At 43.1% G+C, this 19,498-nt stretch overlaps 1 pseudogene; it reads right to left on the reverse strand.

The window, feature by feature from the left end:
• Nutf2-ps1 (nuclear transport factor 2, pseudogene 1) lies at positions 7,289-8,168 on the reverse strand (annotated as a pseudogene).

The following is a 19,498-nucleotide window of genomic DNA, read 5'->3' on the forward strand; positions in this document are numbered from 1 at the left end:
CACCTGAAAAGCTAGACCCGGATTTTTTTTTTTTTTTTTTTTTTTTTTTTTGGTTTTTCGAGACAGGGTTTCTCTGTATAGCCTTGGCTGTCCTGGAACTCACTTTGTAGACCAGCCTGGCCTCGAACTCAGAAATCTACCTGCCTCTGCCTCCTGAGTGCTGGGATTAAAGGTGTGTGCCACCACGCACGGCTAGACCCGGATTTAAAAGCATATCTTTTGATGATGGTAGAGGACATCAAGAAGTACTTAATAACTCACTTAAGGAAATACAGGAGAACACTGCTAAACAGGTAGAAGTCCTTAAAGAAAAACAGGAAAATACAACCAAACAGGTGATGGAGTTGAACAAAACCATACAAGACCTAAAAAGGGAAGTAGACACAATAAAGAAAACCCAAAGTGAGGCAACGCTGGAGATAGAAACCCTAGGAAAGAAATCTGGAACCATAGATGTGAGCATCAGCAACAGAATACAAGAGATGGAAGAGAGAATCTCAGGTGCAGAAGATTCCATAGAGAACACCGGCACAACAATCAAAGAAAATACAAAATGCAAAAATACCCTAAGTCAAAACATCCAGGAAATCTAGGACACAATGAGAAGACCAAACCTACAGATAATAGGAGTAGATGAGAATGAAGATTTTCAACTTAAAGGGCCAGCAAATATCTTCAACAAAATTATAGAAGAAAACTTCCCAAACCTAAAGAAAGACATGCCCATGAACATACAAGAAGCCTACAGAACTCCAAATAGACTGGACCAGAAAAGAAATTCCTCCTGACACATAATAATCAGAACAACAAATGCACTAAATAAAGATAGAATATTAAAAGCAGTAAGGAAAAAAGGTCAAGTAGCATATAAAGGCAGGCCTATCAGAATTACACCAGACTTTTCACCAGAGACTATGAAAGCCAGAAGAACCTGGACAGATGTTATATAGACACTAAGAGAACACAAATGCCAGGCCAGGCTACTATACCCAGACAAACTTTCAATTACCATAGATGGAGAAACCAAAGTATTCCATGACAAAACCAAATTCACCCAATATCTTTCCACGAATCCAGCCCTTCAATAGATAATAACAGAAAAAAAAATACAAGGACGGAAACTACGCCCTAGAGAAAGCAAGAAAGTAATCTTTCAACAAACCTAAAAGAAGACAGTCACAAGAACAGAATGCCAATTCTAACAACAAAAATAATAGGAAGCAACAATTACTTTTCCTTAATATCTCTTAATATCAATGGACTCAATTCCCCAATAAAAAGACATAGACTAACAGACTGGCTACACAAACAGGATCCAACATTCTGCTGCTTACAGGAACCCATCTCAGGGAAAAAGACAGACACTACCTCAAAGTGAAAGGCTGGAAAACAATTTTCCAAGCAAATGGTCTGAAGAAACAAGCTGGGGTAGCCATTCTAATATCGAATAAAATTGACTTCCAACCCAAAGTTATTAAAAAGGACAAGGAGGGGCACTTCACACTCATCAAAGATAAAATCTTCCAAGAGGAACTCTCAATTCTGAATATCTATGCTCCAAATGCAAGGGCAGCCACATTCATTAAAGAAACTTTAGTAAAGCTCAAAGCACACATTGCACCTCACACAATAATAGTGGGAGACTTCAACACACCACTTTCATCAATGGACAGATCGTGGAAACATAAACTAAACAGGGACACAGTGAAACTAACAGAAGTTATAAAACAAATGGATTTAACAGATATCTACAGAACATTTTATCCTAAAACACAAGGATATACCTTCTTCTCAGCACCTCATGGTACCTTCTCCAAAATTGACTATATAATTGGCCACAAAACAGGCCTCAATAGATAGAAAAATGTTGAAATTGTCCCATGCATCCAATCAGATCACCATGGACTAAGGCTGATCAACAACAACATAAATAATAGAAAGCCAACATTCACGTGGAAACTGAACAACACTCTACTCAATGATACCTTGGTCAAGGAAGGAATAAAGAAAGAAATTAAAGACTTTTTAGAGTTTAATGAAAATGAAGCCACAACATACCCAAACTTATGGGACACAATGAAAGCATTTCTAAGAGGAAAACTCATAGCTCTGAGTGCCTCCAAATAGAAACTAAAGAGAGCACACACTAGCAGCTTGACAACACACCTAAAAGCTCTAGAACAAAAGGAAGCAAATTCACCCAAGAAGAATAGACAGCAGGACGCCCCCGCCCCCACATTCTCTTGCCTGAGGCAGTTAACTCCCCTGCCTACCCTGTTATTTTCTCTTCCAATATGAATTCGAGCTTACCCTTCATGGACTTAGTCACTACTACATGACAATTAGAAGACATCTGGCCCACAGAGGAAATTCTCTGCTTCACCACCCATGTCTCCTCTCTGGTCCTTGGATCCAGCTACACAATATGACCATGGGGGACTTTCATGATAATCTAATCTACGGCACCATGTTAAGCAGGGAACTTCATGTCCCCTTACTGATTACAAACCCCCAAAGGATCCCCAAGTGTATCACGTCCACCCCTGCCTCACTGTCCAAGGGTCCCTGAAATGCCCATTTTCAGGGGCATCCTACCCCTTGGGAATCCTGCCAGCCGGCATGAGGTTTAAGATTCACCATGGTCGGGCTGGTGAGATGGCTCAGTGGGTAAGAGCACCCGACTGCTCTTCCGAAGGTTCAGAGTTCAAATCCCAGCAACCACATGGTGGCTCACAACCATCCGTAACAAGATCTGACTCCCTCTTCTGGATTGTCTGAAGACAGCTACAGTGTACTTACATATAATAAATAAATGAATCTTAAAAAAAAAAAAGATTCACCATGGTCTACTCAATATTGTCATCTAACCTCACACTTGGCATGTGGAGGTTTACCTCACATCATGCTTCCCATATTACTCCCTATGTTAACAGGGATCCCATTAGATTCCAGTATGATTCCATCAGGAGCTATTGGGGTTTATGTGGCCCCTCTAACTGCCTTGATTCACTCCCCTTTACTCTCCTAGAGAATGGCCGTCTCTTTAATGGGACATATTTCCACATACACAGGTTGGCAAAAATGAGGACTGATGCAAACCACCTTGAATGTGGCCATTGGCAGCCTTAACTGCTTTAATGAGAAATGTCTCCTGACTGCCTGCTGGATCGGGTATTCAACAATGGCTATCCTGATGAGGGAACAGCCACTATTTGGGTGCCTGTGGTAAATATCACTCACTTTCATGCCGTCACTCTGATGGCCCAGACTTACTTACAACCCCTACACTATGGAAAGAGGGATTTTGGTATTACAGCTGCTGTCATTGCAACCATCATTGCAGGCATGGCCGGGGCAACAACAGCTGCTGTTGCCTCGACCCAGACAGCCATTTTGGCAGAGACTATCAATGCTGTAGTCTGTAAGTCAGCTGAGGCTCTGTGGGCATGGGAGGTACTACATTAACATCTTTATCAAGCCATTTATACATATTTAACAAAAACAGATTAACTTACTGGCAGAAGAGCTGGCCCTTGTTAGGGACGTGTCTCTTTTGGCATGTGACCCCAGGTTTCACTCAGTCTGCTTAACCCCTTACCAGATGCCTAATACCACTGAAGCCCCAAAACAGTTGGCTCAATATCTTAAAGGTACCTAGTCAGACAAATTCCTTAACTATGCTGTGCTGTTAATGGAGAACACAGCCAACCTCAATGTGACTAGGATATCTGTGCTCTGCCTAGATGCCGGGAAAAGTATGGGACAATATTAAGAGGCTGTTTGATCCCTCATGGATAGCCACTTATGATGGGAGGAATGGTTATACTAATAGTTTAAGTATCTCGCACAGTGCATTCCCAGGCAGTGCTCCACGAATAAGGCAGCCCTCCAGGTGCTGATGGCTCTCGAAAATCCCGGTTGTGAACCCCAGAAGGAAGTGATCAAAGCATGGATGGCAGAGATACATGAGACCACCATGTAGGCTGTTCCTCATCTCCCCCTTGTGTGACATGCCTCTGGAGTGATGTCTCCTTGAGGGCTGGTAGTCAATGATGGGTAAGATCCTGGAAGACAGCACAACCTAAGACAGGCACAGCCCAGTATACTGCAAATCCTCTGAGGTGGGGTCAACAAGGTCGAGGCAATGGCACCCCGGCTCCCATAGGCTGTCAACATCTAAAAACAAAAGGGTGGATATATAGCAGGCTGCCTCTATGTAAACACCGAGGTCGTGCAGCTACAAAAGCATCTACTGAAGGACCTAATTGAGGATTGCCTGAGAAGCCAAAGATTGCTGGTGCAGACAATGCCAGCCAATCAGGAACTGCTGTTTAGAAGAGATGCTTTCTTGAGACCAATGAGGTGCATGTGGAGGGTATGAAAGGCGCTTGCTGCAGCACCATTTTTCACCGGTTCCTTGAATCTGTGTCTTGACTCTGAGCCACCTCACCTCCAACCCCCAAGGGCAGGTAGGATGAGGTGGCGAGTAGTCCAGAGCACAGGCAACACTTATGGTCCCTACCCCAGATCTCAAGCCCAGGAGCCTTTGCTGTGTCCTCTATCTTCTGCCCAGCCCAGGCTGTAGGCATTTTTAGTAACCAATCATCAATAACTCGGGGAGCAAGATTTACATAGCATCATTTGGTGTCTGCAAAGGTCTTCTCATCAGGGACAAACAGATCTTGGGGACCAGTATTTAGCATCTGAGGACATAGCAGCACCAGACCAACCCCTTATAGTGAAGGTCAAGAGAGTTGGTACAGTGACTAAGAGCACCTGTTCTTGTAGAGGACTAGGTTCAATTTCCACCACCCACATGGTTCCAGTTCCAGGGAGTCCAACACCTTTCTCTGACATCAGCAGCCACCAGACAGGTAAATGGTACACAGATATACATTCAAGCAAAGTACTCACACAGAGAAAATAAAAATTAAATCTAAAATATTCAAGAAACCAAAATGTTGAGTAGAAAGTCAGTCATAGGATACAAGGCTTTAATCCCAGCATTCAGAAAGCAGAGGCAGGGCTATCTATCTCTATGAGTTCAAAGCCAGCCTAGTTTACATATTAAATTCCAGGATAGAGAGAGACCTTGTCTGAAAAAAACATAGGACAAGAGAGAAGTATGGAGAAGAGAGAAGAGGAGAGGAAAGGTGAGGAGAGGAGAGGAGAGGAGAGGAGAGGAAGAAGAGTTTAGTGGAGGGCTGGTGTAGTGAGTTGAGTAAGGCTGGTCCCCATAGGATCATATATTTGAATGCTTAGTCACCAGAGAGTAGAGCTCTTTGAAAGGATTAGAAGGATTAGGAGGTGTGGCCTTGCTGGAGAATGTGTATCACTAGGCTTTGAGGGTTCAAAAGCCTGTGCCAGGTCTACTTCCCCCTCAACCCCGGACCCCATGACTCCATGCTGCTTGCAAACCAAGATGTAGAACTCTCAGCAACTTATCTAGGTCTAAGTCTGTTGTGTGTCACCATGCCCCCTGCCACAATGATAATTGACTAAGCCTCTGAAACTATAAGCAAGCCTCCAACTAAATGCTTTCTTTTATAACTTGGTTGGGGTGTCTTTTTCACCCCGATAGAAACCCTAACTAAGGCAGCTGGTGAGATGGTTAACAGCAAGATAGGTGTGTTTGTTGTCACACCTGGTGACCTGAGCTCAATCTGTGAGAGGAGGAAAAATAATGCCATAAACATGCTTTGTGACCTCCACATGTACACTGTGACATGTGGGTATACATACACGATAAATAAAAAATATATTTTCAAAGACTCATTTATTTTTATTTTATGCATATGGGTGATTTTGCTGCATGTATGTCTGTGTACCGCATTTGTGCAGTGTCTGCAGAGTCTGGAAGAGGGCAGGAGATCCCTTGGAACTAGAGTTACAGATAGTAGTAATTCTCCCTGTGGGTGCTGAGAAACCTAGATTTCTTACAAGAGCAAGTTCTCTTAATGGCTAAGCATTCTCTCCAGCCCCTTCTATCAGTCTTTAGATTCAAGTCTCTCTCTCTCTCTCTCTCTCTCTCTCTCTCTCTCTCTGTCTCTCTCCTTTTGGTTTTTTGAGACAGGGTTTCCCTGTATAGCCCTGGCTGTCCTGGAACTCACTCTGTAGACCAGGCTGGCCTTGAACTCAGAAAGCCACCTGCCTCTGCCTCCCAAGTGCTGGGATTAAAGGTGTGTGCCACCACTGCCCGGTTTCCTTCTTTCTTTCTTTCTTTCTTTCTTTCTTTCTTTCTTTCTTTCTTTCTTTCTTTCTTTCTTTCTTTCCTTCCTTCCTTCCTTCCTTCCTTCCTTCCTTCCTTCCTTCCTTCCTTCCTTCCTTCCTTCCTTCCTCCCTCCCTCCCTCCCTCCCTCCTTCCTTCCTTCCTTCCTTCCTTCCTTCCTTCCTTCCTCCCTCCCTCCCTCCCTGCCTCCCTCCCTCTCTCTCTCTCTCTCTCTCTCTTTCTCTCTTTCTTTTTTTCTTTCTTTCTTTCTTTCTTTCTTTCTTTCTTTCTTTCTTTCTTAAGATTAAAAAGCAGACAGCAACTGAAAATGTGTCTTAAATTTTTTCTTTTTTTATTGGATATTTTATTTATTTACATTTCAAATGTTATCCCCTTTCCAGTTTCCCCTCCAGAAGCCCTGTATCCCATCATTCCTCCCCCTGCTACTATGAGGGTACTCACCCACCCACCCACTCACCCACTCCCATCTCCCCACCCTGGCATTCCCTTACACTGAGGCATCGAGCCTTCCCAGGACCAAGGGCCTATCCTCCCACTGATGTCTGACAAGGCTATCCTCTGCTACATGTGTGGCTGGAGCCATGGGACCCTCCATGTGTACTCTGGTTGGTGGTTTAGTTTCTGGGAGCTCTGTGGGGTCTGGTTGGTTGATATTGTTCTTCCTATGGGTTGCAAACCCCTTCAGCTCCTTCAGTCCCTTCTCTAACTCCTCTATTAGGGACCTCACGTTCAGTCCAATGGTTGGCAGCCAGGATCTACCTCCGTATTTGCCAGGCTCTGGAAGAGTCTCTCAGGAGACAGCTATATCAGGGTCCTGTCAGCATGCACTTGTTGGCAACCACAATAGTGTCTGGGTTTGGTATCTGTATATGGGATGGATCTCCAGGTGGGGCATTCTCTCGATGGCCTTTCCTTCAGGCTCTGCTCCACACTTTGTCTCTGTATTTCCTCCTGTGAGTATTTTGTTCCCTCTTCTAAGAAGGACTGAAGCATCCACACTTTACTCTTCCTTCTTCTTTTTTTTTTTGTTTTTTTTTTTTTTTTTTTTTTTTTTTTTTTTGTTAAGAAAATTTTTGTGGTTTTATTGTATCATGAGGCATTGAAACATCTGAACAAATCAATATCTGGGCGGTTGGTGAGGCAGCTGCTTTCTCCTTCACTTCTTTGGGTTACTAGAGCAACTTGTCAGTAGATTAAAAAAACAAAACAAAACAAAAAATAAAACAAAAACAAAACCCGACAATCGTTTGCATTACTTAAGTCTTTCCAAGGCATGCGCTGGTACAACACAAACTTCCTGTCAGATGCGACTAGTCTAGCATCCAAACATCATGCACAACACCGTGGTGACAGAAGCGCCCTGCACCCGCTCCCGCCTCGGCCCTGCTCGTTTGTGTATGATATTTGGAGCATCTGGAGGAGTGAGCTAGGATTGGGAAGAGGGAGGAGGAAACAGCGTGACTGTGGCCAGGAGGAGGTCAGCCGAAGTTGTGCAGGGCAAGCCTGAACATGTCATTGGTGCAAACCCAAGCATCGTTGATGTTCTTTAATAGAAACATCTGGTGGAAACCCATGATGGGATCTTCATCAGCCTTGAGCTGGCCCACAACCATGCTGATGATGCAGCTATCTGGTGTAGGCTGGTGGTCCTGCGCCGTGATGCTATGCTGAATTTTCTGGAACGGAAGGCTAGATAGCTTCTCCACAATGGCAGCTTTCCCCTGGAACTGCTGTCCTTCCCATGTAAGGCATGATGCATCAATATAAATTGCGCCTAGTTGGGTTCTGTCGTTATCAAATAACTGGTAGTAATGTTGAATAAAGCTGGATCCAATCTGCTCCCAAATTGGCTTGTCTCCCATCCTGGAGGGTCACCCACCTCTGAGACCCGTGGGGCTGGCACGATGGCGGCAGCGGCGGCGGCAACCCAGCGCCCTCTTCCTTCTTCTTGAGCTTCACATGTGAATTGTTTCTTGGGTATTCCAAGCTTCTAGGCTAATATCCACTTATCAGTCAGTGCATACCATATGTGTTCTTTTTTGACTGAGTTACCTCACTCAGGATGATATTTTCTAGTTCCATCCATTTGCCTAAGAATTTCATGAATTCATTGTTTTGAAATATCTGAGTAGTACTCCATTTTGTTAATGTACCACATTTTCTGTATCTATTCTTCCATTGAGGGACATCTGAGCTCTTTCCAGCTTCTAGCTAGTATAAATAAGGCTGCTATGAACATAGTGGAGCATGTGTCCTTGTTATATGTTAGAGCATCTTTTGGGTATATGCCCAGGAGTGGTATAACTGGGTCCTATGTTCATTTTTCTGAGGAACTGCCAGACTGATTTCTGGAGTGGTTGTACCAGCTTGCAATTCCACCAACAATGGAGGAGTGTTCCTCTTTCTCCACATCCTCGCCAGCATCTGCTGTCACCTGAGTTTTTGATCTTAGCCATTCTAATTGGTTTGAGGTGGAATCTCAGGGTTGTTTTGATTTCCATTTCCCTAGTGACTAAATATGTTGAACATTTCTTTAAGTGCTTCTCAGCCATTCCATATTCCTTAGTTGAGAATTCTTTGTTTAGCTCTGTACCCCATTTTTAAAATAGGGTTATTTGGTTCTCTGGAGTCTAGCTTCTTGAGTTCTTTGTATATATTGGATATTAGCTCTCTACCAGATGTAGGATTGGTAAATATATTCTTCCAATCTGTTGGTTGTCATTTTGTCTTGTTGACAGTGTCCTTTACCTTACAGAAGCTTTGCAATTGTATGAAGTCCAATTTGTTAATTGTTGAACTTAGAGCATAAGCTATTGGTGTTCTGTTTAGGAACTTTCCCTCCATGCCCATGTGCTTGAGGCTCTTCCCCACCTTCTCCTTTATTAGTTTCAGTGTCTCTGGCTTTATGTGGAGGTCCTTGATCCACTTGGACATAAGTTTTGTACAAGGAGATAAAAATGGTTAGATTTACATTCTTCTACATGCTGATCGCCAGTTGTGCCAGCATCATTTGTTAAAAATGCATTTTTTCTCCACTGGATGGTTTTAGCTCCTAAAGATCAAGTGACCATAGGTGTGTGGGTTCATTTCTGGGTCTTTAATTCTATTCCGTTGATCTACTTGCCTGTCACTGTACCGATACCATTCACTATTGCTCTGTAGTACAGCTTGAGGTCAGGAATGGTGATTCCACCAGAAGTTCTTTTATTGTTGAGAATAGTTTTTGATATTCTATTTTTTTTTTGTTATTCCAAATGAATTTGCATATTTCTCTTTCTAACTCTATAAAGAATTGAGTTGGAATTTTGATGGGGATTGCATAGAATCTGTAGATTGCTTTCAGCAAGATGGCCATTTTTACTATATTAATCCTGCCAATCCATGAGCATGGGAGTTCTTTCCATCTTCTGAGATCTTTTTCGAATTCTTTTTTCGGAGACTTGAAGTTCTTATCATACAGATCTTTCACCTGCTTGGTTAGGATCACACCAAGGTATTTTATATTATTTGTGACTATTGTGAAGGATGTTGTTTCCCTAATTTCTTTCTCAGCCTGTTTGTCCTTTGAGTAGAGGAAGGCTACTGATTTGTTTGAGTAAATTTTATATCCAGCCATTTTGCTGAAGTTGTTTATCAGCTGTAGGAGTTCTCTGGGTGAATTTTTTTGGATCACTTAAATATAAATCTTGTTGATTTTCTCAAAGAACCAGCTCCTGGTTTTGTTGATTCTTTGTATAGATAGTTCTTGTTGTTTCTACTTGGTTGATTTCAGCTCAGAGTTTAATTATTGCCTGCTATGTATTTGCTTCATTTTGTTCTAGAGCTTTCAGATGTGCTGTCAAGCTGCTAGTATGTGCTCTCTCTAGTTTCTTTTTGGAGGCACTCAGAGCTATGAGTTTTCCTCTTAGGACTGCCTTCATAGTGTCCCATAAGATTGGGTATGTTGTGCCTTCATTTTCATTGAATTCTAAAAAGTCTTTAATTTCTTTATTTATTTCTTCCTTGACCAAGTTATCATTGAGTAGGCATTGTTCAATTTCCATGCCTATGTGGGCTTTTTGTTGTTTTCTTCAGCCTTCTTGTATCTGTTGAGGCTTGTTTTGTGACCCATTATATTGTTGGTTTTGGAGAAGGTACCATGAGGTGCTGAGATGAAGGTATATCCTTTTGTTTTAGGATGAAATGCTCTCTATATATCTGTTAAATACATTTGGTTCATAACTTCTGTTAGTTTCATTGTGTCTCTGTTTAGTTTGTGTTTATTATCTGTCCATTGCTGAGAGTGGGGTGATGAAGTCTCCCTCTATTATTGTATGGGGTGCGATGTGTGCTTTGAGCTTTAGTAAAGTTTCTTTTATGAATGTGGGTGCCCTTGCATTTGGAGCATCGACGTTCAGAATTGAGAGTACATCTTGGTAGGTTTTTCATTTGACCAGTATGAAGTGTCTGTCCTTCCTTGTCTTTTTTGATAACCTTTGGTTGAAAATTGATTTTATTTGATATTGGAATGGCTACTCCAGCTTGTTTCTTGGAACCATTTGTTTGGAAAATTGTTTTCCAACCTTTTACTCTGAGGTAGTGCGTTTCCTGTATGTAGCAAATCCTGGGTCCTGTTTATGTATCCAATCTGTTTGTCTATGTCTTTTTTATTGGGGAATTGAGTCCATTAACGTTAAGAGATACTAAGGAATAGCGATTGTTGCCTCCTGTTATTTTTGTTGTTAGAGATGGAATTATGTTTGTGTGGTTCTCGTCTTTTGGATTTGTTGAAAGAAGATTACTTTCTTGCTTTTTCTAGGTGGTAGTTTCCCTCCTTGTGTTGGTGTTTTTCATCCTTTGTAGGGATGGATATGTGGAAAGATATTGTGTACATTTGGTTTTGTCATGGGATATCTTGGTTTCTCCGTCTATGTTAATTGGGAGTTTTGCTGGGTATAGTAACCTAGGTTGGTATTTGTGTTCTCTTAGGGTCTCTTTTACATCTGCTCAGGATCTTCTATCTTTCATAGTTTCTGGTAGGAAGTCTGGTGTAATTCTGTTAGGTCTGCCTTTATATGTTACTTGACCTTTCCCCCTTACTTGACCTTTTAATATTCTTTTTTTTTTGTTTGTTTTGTGCATTTGGTGTTTGGATTATTATGTGATGGGAGGAATTTCTTTTCTGGTCCAGTCTATTTGGGGTTCTTCAGGCATCTTGTATGTTCACAGGCATCTCTTTCTTTAGGTTGGGGAAGTTTTCTTCTATAATTTTGTTGAAGATATTTACTGGCCCTTTAAGTTGGGAATCTTCACTCTCTTCTATACCTATTATCCTTAGGTTTGGTCTTCTCATTGTGTCCTGGATTTCCTGGATGTTTTGGGTTAGGATCTTTTTGCAGTTTACATTTTCTTTGACAATTGTATCAATGTATTCTATGGTATCTTCTGTACCTGAGATTCTCTCTTCTATCTCTTGTATTCTGTTGGTGATGCTTGCATTTATGGTTCCTGACTTCTTTCCTAGAGTTTCTATTTCCAGAGTTGTCTCCTTTTGTGATTTCTTTATTATTTCTACTTCCATTTTTAGATCCTGGATGGTTTTGTTCAATTTCTTCACCTGTTTGGTTGTGTTTTCCTGTAATTCTTTAAGGGACTTTTGTGTTTCCTCTTTAAGGGCTTCTACCTATTTACCTATATTCTCTTGTATTTCTTTAAGGGAGTTATTTATGTCCTTCTTAAAGTCCTCTATCATCATCTTGACATGTGATTTTTAAATTTGAATCTTGCTTTTCCGGTGTGTTGGGGTATCTAGGACTTGCTATGGTAAGAGAACTGGGTTCTGATGATGCCAAGTAGCCTTGGTTTCTGTCCCTTAGGTTCTTGTGCTTGCCTCTCACCATCTGGTTATCACTGGTGTGAGTTGGTCTTGCTGTCTCTGACTGGAGCTTGTCCCTCATGTGGGCCTGTGATCCTGTGACCTTAGATATGTCAGCTCTCCTCGGGAGACCAACTCTCTCCAAGAGGGATTTGGGTGCAGAGGGCTGTGGGACAACCTTAGGTCTGGAGGAGTACAGATAGAGACTGGAAGACATGTTCTTTCTTTCAAAGTGTTTTTTTTTTTTTTTTTGGAAGGGGGTGTTGAACTTGCTTCTTTTGTCTCTTATGTAATACTAGACATAGCTTACACTGTGCCCATAGGAAGAACAGCACCCCATTTCAGGTCCACTGCTTCTCCAACCCAGTGCCAGGGTGCCAGCCCAGCATAGTGTGGGTCTATGGGCCCAAGACAACTGGGGGATGCCTATGGGTGAAGGCCTAAAGCCACACAGGAGCAAAGCAGGTTGAAGAGACTTGGTCTATCCAGTAGAAGGCAGAACCAGTTGGGTAACTTGCTAGACCCAGCTGAGCGAACGAAGCCAGCTACTAACATCAGAGGCTAACTAAACTGGAGAAGGAGCACCACAGACTATATGCAGAAGAAATCCAAGCCCAGAAACAAGCCTCAGACTACCTCATTAGCTGTTTCATCAAAACTTGGTTCCAGGACAGCTTCATTCTGAAGACTGATCCCATGTGTTCCAACCTCTCAGACTGTTCTAGTCAGGACTTCAGTTAAGCCCCATGTACTGGCTAGTTTTGTGTCAACTTGACACAGGCTGGAGTTATCACAGAGAAAGGAGCTTCAGTTGGGGAAATGCCTCCACGAGATCCAGCTGTAAGGCATTTTCTCAATTAGTGATCAAGGGCAGAGTCCCCTTGTTCATGGTGCTATCTCTGGACTGGTAAGAGAGCAGGCTGAGCAAGCCAGGGGAAGCAAGCCAGTAAAGAACATCCCTCCATGGCCTCTGCATCAGCTCCTGCTTCCTGACCTGCTTGAGTCCCAGTCCTGACTTCTTTGGTGATGAACAGCAGTGTGGAAGGGTAAGCTGAATAAACCCTGTCCTCCCTAGCTTTTTTTTTGTTTGTTTGTTTTTCGAGACAGGGTTTCTCTGTATAGTTCTGGCTGTCCTGGAACCCACTTTGTAGACCAGGCTGGCCTCGAACTCAGAAATCCGCCTGCCTCTGCCTCCGAGTGCTGGGATTAAAGGCGTGCGCCACCATGCCTGGCACCCCAACTTGCTTCTTGGTCATGATGTTTGTGAAGGAATAGAAACCCTGACTAAGACACCCCACATCTACACTTTCACATTAGAGACTGGATAATAAATGTTACCTCTAGCCTTCTTTCTTTCTTTCTTTCTTTCTTTTTTTAAGATTTATTTATTATATGTAAGTACACTGTAGCTTCAGACACTCCAGAAGAGGGCATCAGATTTTGTTACGGATGGTTGTGAGCCACCATGTGGTTGCTGGGATTTGAACTCAGGACCTTTGGAAGAGCAGTCGGTGCTCTTAACTGCTGAGCCATTTCTCCAGCCCTACATCTAGCTTTCTTAAGACTGGCCAGTATCTCACTTTTCTTAGGCCCTCAAAAGAGACATTGTCCCCAGACAGCAGAAAGCAATTTTAGAGAATGACACCCCATTCCCAAGAGATGGTCTGGATGGTTTTTGGTTGTTTGATGGGTGATGGATGTTTGTTGTTGTTTAAGGGGGGTTGACCACAGTTGTTAATAGTCTTGGTCATGGAAGAAACAAGTAAGGGAGGTTGGATTCAGGGATCTCTTTTTCCCTTTCTTTTTCTTTCCTCTATCCTTCTTTCTCTCTTATCTAGTGTCAGGAGGAAAGAGGGGGAGGAAGGATGAAAAGAAAAAGAGGGACATAGGAATAGTAGAATAAAGCGGTAGATTATTGAACCTATGTTTAGACTAACGGGCATTAATAAACCAAATTTTTACATTTGGTATGGACTTTGTATATTGATACAGATTTAGGTTTATATTTTGCTACAACATAATATACTATGTTTCAATTCATAGTACCTATACAGTTCACTGAAAAATGCAATGTGAAGTTCCAGTCCTTTTAAAGGCTGCAATTACAAACTGTTTATATTTATCAAGAAATACAAGTTAGTAATCAATCAAACTTGTCGTAACATTGCATACTAGTTTAATCATAGAAATATGATTTAGTCTCCCGTCAATGTTTTCAAAGTTAATCAGATAGCAAATATCTTAAAACATGCAACACTTGCCTGCCTATTCAGATATACCATAGATGATAGATAGATAGATAGATAGATAGATAGACTCAAAAACTTCAGCAATCTACATACTATGGCATTTAAAGATGTTCTTTATTTTGACAGAGAGACATGTCTGCTCCTGGCAGTACCACCACACTACTTCAAGGAAGATGATGAGCATTGAAAACTCTCCTTATGGAGTTGCTTGAAATGTGGCAAGCTGCCATCGGGCAAGAAACCTCCCTTGCCTCAATTGCTGACAGCATGCTGCCCAGCCCATGGACACGCAGGGCAGGAAGGAAGTCAACTGCCAAGCTTTGCCAAGACAAGATAGGCAGTTCTTCATCATTGCTGCTTCACAAAATGTCTGTCAGATATTGTGGGCCAGAAGGATGTTCCAATGTTGCAGAAGTATCCTGGTATCTGTCCTGATAGCCTTCAACCTCTGTCATTTTATAGTTTCAGAATCTGCTTGCTCTGCACCTTCACTGTTTTTTTTTTTTTTTTTTTTTATTCAGGGAATATTTATCCTTCACAGGTCTTTGACGGTGCTGAAGACTAGATAGTCACAGTCTCACAATTAAGCTTAAGTTGTTTAGGATTTAAGAAAATGACTTAGGTACAGAACTTTGGACTCACCAAGGCAGGATAGTACAATACTTTCTCCAAGGTTGCCAAATGCATGTGGACTGAACATTGTGAATGTGATTCTTAACTGATAGTTTTCACAATTTTTCTTATATATACAGTTTATTGGTGTTAGAGACAGAGCCTTTTGTTGAACTAAAAGGGGGGAGAGGTACTGGTCTTCTAAGAGACACATGAGGAGTTCCTACCCCCACCCCCTGCCTCCCTCTTCATCCTCCTGCACATATGTAGCAGATGGAGCGGGGGCTATCCCAAAAGCTGCTGCCTGTTTGTGGGATATGTTCTTCTAGCTGGGGTGCCTTATCTGGCCTCAGTGGGAAAGGATGTGTCTAGCCTCGAAGAGACTTGATGTACCAGGGTGTGTGTGTGTATGTGTGTGTGTGTGGGATATCCAGAGGGCCCCCACCCACTCAGAGGAGAATGGGAGGGTTGAATGGGGGAAGGATTGGTGGGGGTCAATGAGCGGGGTATAAAATGAATAAATAAAAATAAAAAACATTCAAACCTAAAAAAACCCAAAACATAACAAAAACTTAGAAGTTTAAATATGTTCCCCACTGCCTCATGGCATGTTGTGGCTGTCAAATAAGGAAGCACCATAAATAAATATCTTCTAAATTGTGAAGAGAGAGAGACATAGAGAGAGGAGGGGGGAGAGGGTGAGGGAGAGGGAGAGAGAAACAAACACACACACACAGAGGGAGGGAGAGAAAGACAGAGAGACACACACACCCAAAGACACACACACCCAAAGACACAGAGAGAGAGAGAGAGAGAGAGAGAGAGAGAGAGAGAGAGAGAGAGAGACATACCTGTAATCCCAGTGCCCTAGAGGCAAAAGGATCAAGTTTCAGGACACCCGGGCTTCACAGCAAGTTCCAGGCTATCTTGGCTACATAAGTAAAACAGAAGAAAACACACAAAACCAGTCATCCCCTACAAACCAAGTCCTTAGCAGAACCAGCTGCAGACAGCTCCTTACATTTGGAAGACTTCATCCTCAAGTGCTCCAGGGAGCCTTAGCTTACTGGGGAGCCCCTGAGTGAACCATGTGGAGCCAGGATCGATGCAAAAAGCAAGAGGAATTTATTGTTCCAGTGCACTGGGGTTGTCCCAGATCCAAAGGAGAGGCAGCCCCCAGGACCTGTTTAGCGAGTTTTTTTATATGGTTTCCAGGGGCAGAATAGAGCATCAGCAACTAGGCACAATATGATTGGCAGAACAGTGCACCCTTTAAACTGATTGGTCTTTAGGGAATGAGGTGACAAGGACTTCCCTTGTCTGTAGGTGGGCAAAGGGTCTGTCCTGTTGTTGAAATGTTAATTAGCCTCGCCCTTCCGGAGGGACAAGTGTCTCATGACCTTCTCAAAGTTCCTAAGCTGACCTTTTCTGTGCTATAACAATACAACTCAGTTCTCTGCTTCTTTCTTTCTCTAAGGCAGAGGGAGGCTGCACAGCCGAGCACAGCTGACCTTCAAAAGCAAGGCAAGGGCCTGAAGGTCGTTCCCAAGTTGCCCTGTGCTTCCATATGACAATATACCTTGTCCCAATCTCCACTGAGTGCCCCAGGATTGACCCCAGAGGACCTCCTTGGTTGAAGTTCCTGGCTTTTCTCTCTTTAATGTCTCATTCTCCTGGACCCCATTACTCTGCTGGCTGAGAGTGCCTTCTATATAAACTACCTGTACCCTTAGTTTTCAGCTACTATGAAGTGCTATCAATGTTATGTATAATTCTTTTTTTTTTTAATTTTATTTTTTAGGTTTTTTCGAGACAGGGTTTCTCTGTACAGCCCTGGCTGTCCTGGAACTCACTCTGTAGACCAGGCTGGCCTCAAACTCAGAAATCCACCTGTCTCTGCCTCCCAAGTGCTGGGGTTAAAGGCATGCACCAGCACTGCCTGGCATGTATAATTATCTTAAACCTTTTGATTCAAAGACCCTACAACCATCTTATCTGGTGTTGAATGCAGTCATGTGCTCTGTAGCCCTTGTGTAGCCAGCTTCCTTCTCTTAGCATTTTAAAAAAGAAATTCATTCATGTTTGTAGAATGCATCCTTTTTTATTGCTCAATGGTATTTCTTTTCTTTTTTGGGGGGGGGGTGTGGGGGGGGGGAGTGTTGAGACAGGGTTTCTCAGTAGCCCTGGCTGTCCTGGAACTCACTTTGTAGACCAGGCTGGCCTCGAACTCAGAAATCTGCCTGCCTCTGCCTCCAGAGTTCTAGGATTAAAGGCTTGCGCCACCACGCCCGGCTTCAATAGTATTTTTTTTTAGATTTATTTATTTATTTATTTATTTATTATATGTAAAGTACACTGTAGCTGTCTTCAGACGCACCAGGCACCAGAAGAGGGCATCGGATCTCATTACGGGTGGTTGTTAGCCACCATGTGGTTGCTGGGATTTGAACTTCTGACCTTCGGAAAAGCAGTCGGGTGCTCTTACCCATTGAGCCATCTCACCAGCCCCCTTCAATAGTATTTCTTTGTGGCGTCTATTTCACTTTCATTTTATATCGCTTGATACTTAGTAATCTGTGATAACTGTTAAAAGCCAGGAGAGCCAGGCACTGTGGTAAGAACTTGGCCTCTGTGCATTTTCCCTTCATAAGATTTGGTTACTTTGTGCAAAATAATTGAAGAGAGCAATAGTAACAAAATGAAATTCTTCATCTCTTAGATTTTACTATCATGGAGAGAGACAATAAATATAAACAAGGCAATAGTCTAAAATCACTTATTTGATATTGTAGAGATTTAAAAAAAAAAACCTTTTTCCCCTATTTATATGATTATACAAGCTAACTGAATAAAGTTCATAAAATGTGTAAAGGCCTAAGAAGGAAAGTAAAAATCTCATTGTAGTGGAAACCATCATAAAAGTTCTGGTGACTTCACTATTATTGAAAAATAGGGTCTCCTTCAAACCCACTAAGCAGTAGATGAATTTGAACTTTTGATCTTGCATCCACCTTCCCAGGGTTCTGGGATCACAGATGTGTGCCACTAGGCTACCCAGTGCTGGGGAAGCGTCTAAGACCTCCTGTATGACAAACTAGGGCTTTACCAACTGCACTGCAAACCCAGCCGTCATCCTGAGGAACTGAATGAAGGCTTAGAATTCTGTTTATAATATACCCCAAACCCTCACAAACTGACAGGGGTAGAGGTCCTTAACTCCCAAAATGAAATTTTAAATTAAATTTCTTTCTTTCTTTTCTTTCTCTTTTAATACTTTTTCTTTTTTTTTTTTTTTTCCCTCAAACTTTGGGTGGAATTTGGCCAGAGTTTCAGATAAAGGATTCCCAGTAGGGCACAAGATTTGCCCTTCCTCGTAGACATGTTGAGGGTGAGAACTGCCTCAGGAAGCAGGAATGGTGACCAGGACCTTATTAGGTCGTCCAGGTTTGTTTGTTTATTTCCCAGTAGGCAATTTTAGAGTTGCCCAGAACTCTACTCCCTACACTGATTGTATACATTTAGCCGGGCAGTGATGGCATAAGCCTTTAATCCCAGCACTGGGGAGGCAGAGGCAGGCAGATCCTGAGTTTGAGGCCTGCCTGGTCTACAGAGCGAATTCTAGGAAAGCCAGGGCTAAAAAAAATCCTATACATTTAGGGACTGACCCTAGTACCTACCTATTTCTTTTCTTTCTCTCTCTTACTTTCTTTTCGAGACAGGGTTTCTCTGTGTAGCCCTGGCTGTCCTGGAACTCACTTTGTAGACCAGGCTGGCCTCGAACTCAGAAATCCGCCTGCCTCTGCCTCCCGAGTGCTGGGATTAAAGGCGTGCACCACCACCCCGGCTCCTTTTTTTTTTTTTTTTTCTTTTTTCTTTTTTTTTTAATTTACCTATTTCAAGAAATTTATTTGTGGCAATTGTACAGGTCTTTCTATAAGGAGTTTAAAGTCATCCTTAGCTACAAGGTGAAATCGGGGCTTGGAAAACTAAAGACAACCTCCCTAAATCAATCCCTTCAAATGTCCTAGCGTCCTCCAGTTCTCTCAGAGCCGTCAGGAGGCTCGGAACCAGCAGGAGGCGCTCTGAGCTAATAAAGAGAATAATGGAAGCGCGGAGGTTCTGAGCTCAGAACCCCAGGCAGTCACAATGAGACCTACATTCAAGTCGGGCGCTAGGCTGACAGGCCACGTCCTTTTTAAGCGGCCCGGCGACCACGTGACCTCCGGCGCGCTCGGCGATTGGCTCCGCTCGTCTCACTCCAGGCTTTGGCGCCGAGCAGGCCCCGCCCCTCACGGGCGCGACCATAGTCCGTGCGTCCGGAGGTAGTTCCTGCCGGCCTCTGGAGCGGGGCTCCTCCGAGTCGGACTCCCAAGTGATTCTCAGCAAAACAAGAGGATAAGAAAATCCTTTTCTCAGATCAGGTCCGTCTAAGAGGGCCGCGGGAGAGGGGCCTTTCCTACGCGACAGAGTGGAACCGGCCCAGACTCCCCCTGCGATCCGCATCGCTTCCATCGTGGTTCCGCCCGACGCGCGGGCCCCGCCTCCGCGGCCGCC

Source organism: Mus musculus, chromosome 19, assembly GCF_000001635.26.
Source record: "Mus musculus strain C57BL/6J chromosome 19, GRCm38.p6 C57BL/6J".
Lineage (NCBI taxonomy): Eukaryota > Metazoa > Chordata > Mammalia > Rodentia > Muridae > Mus > Mus musculus.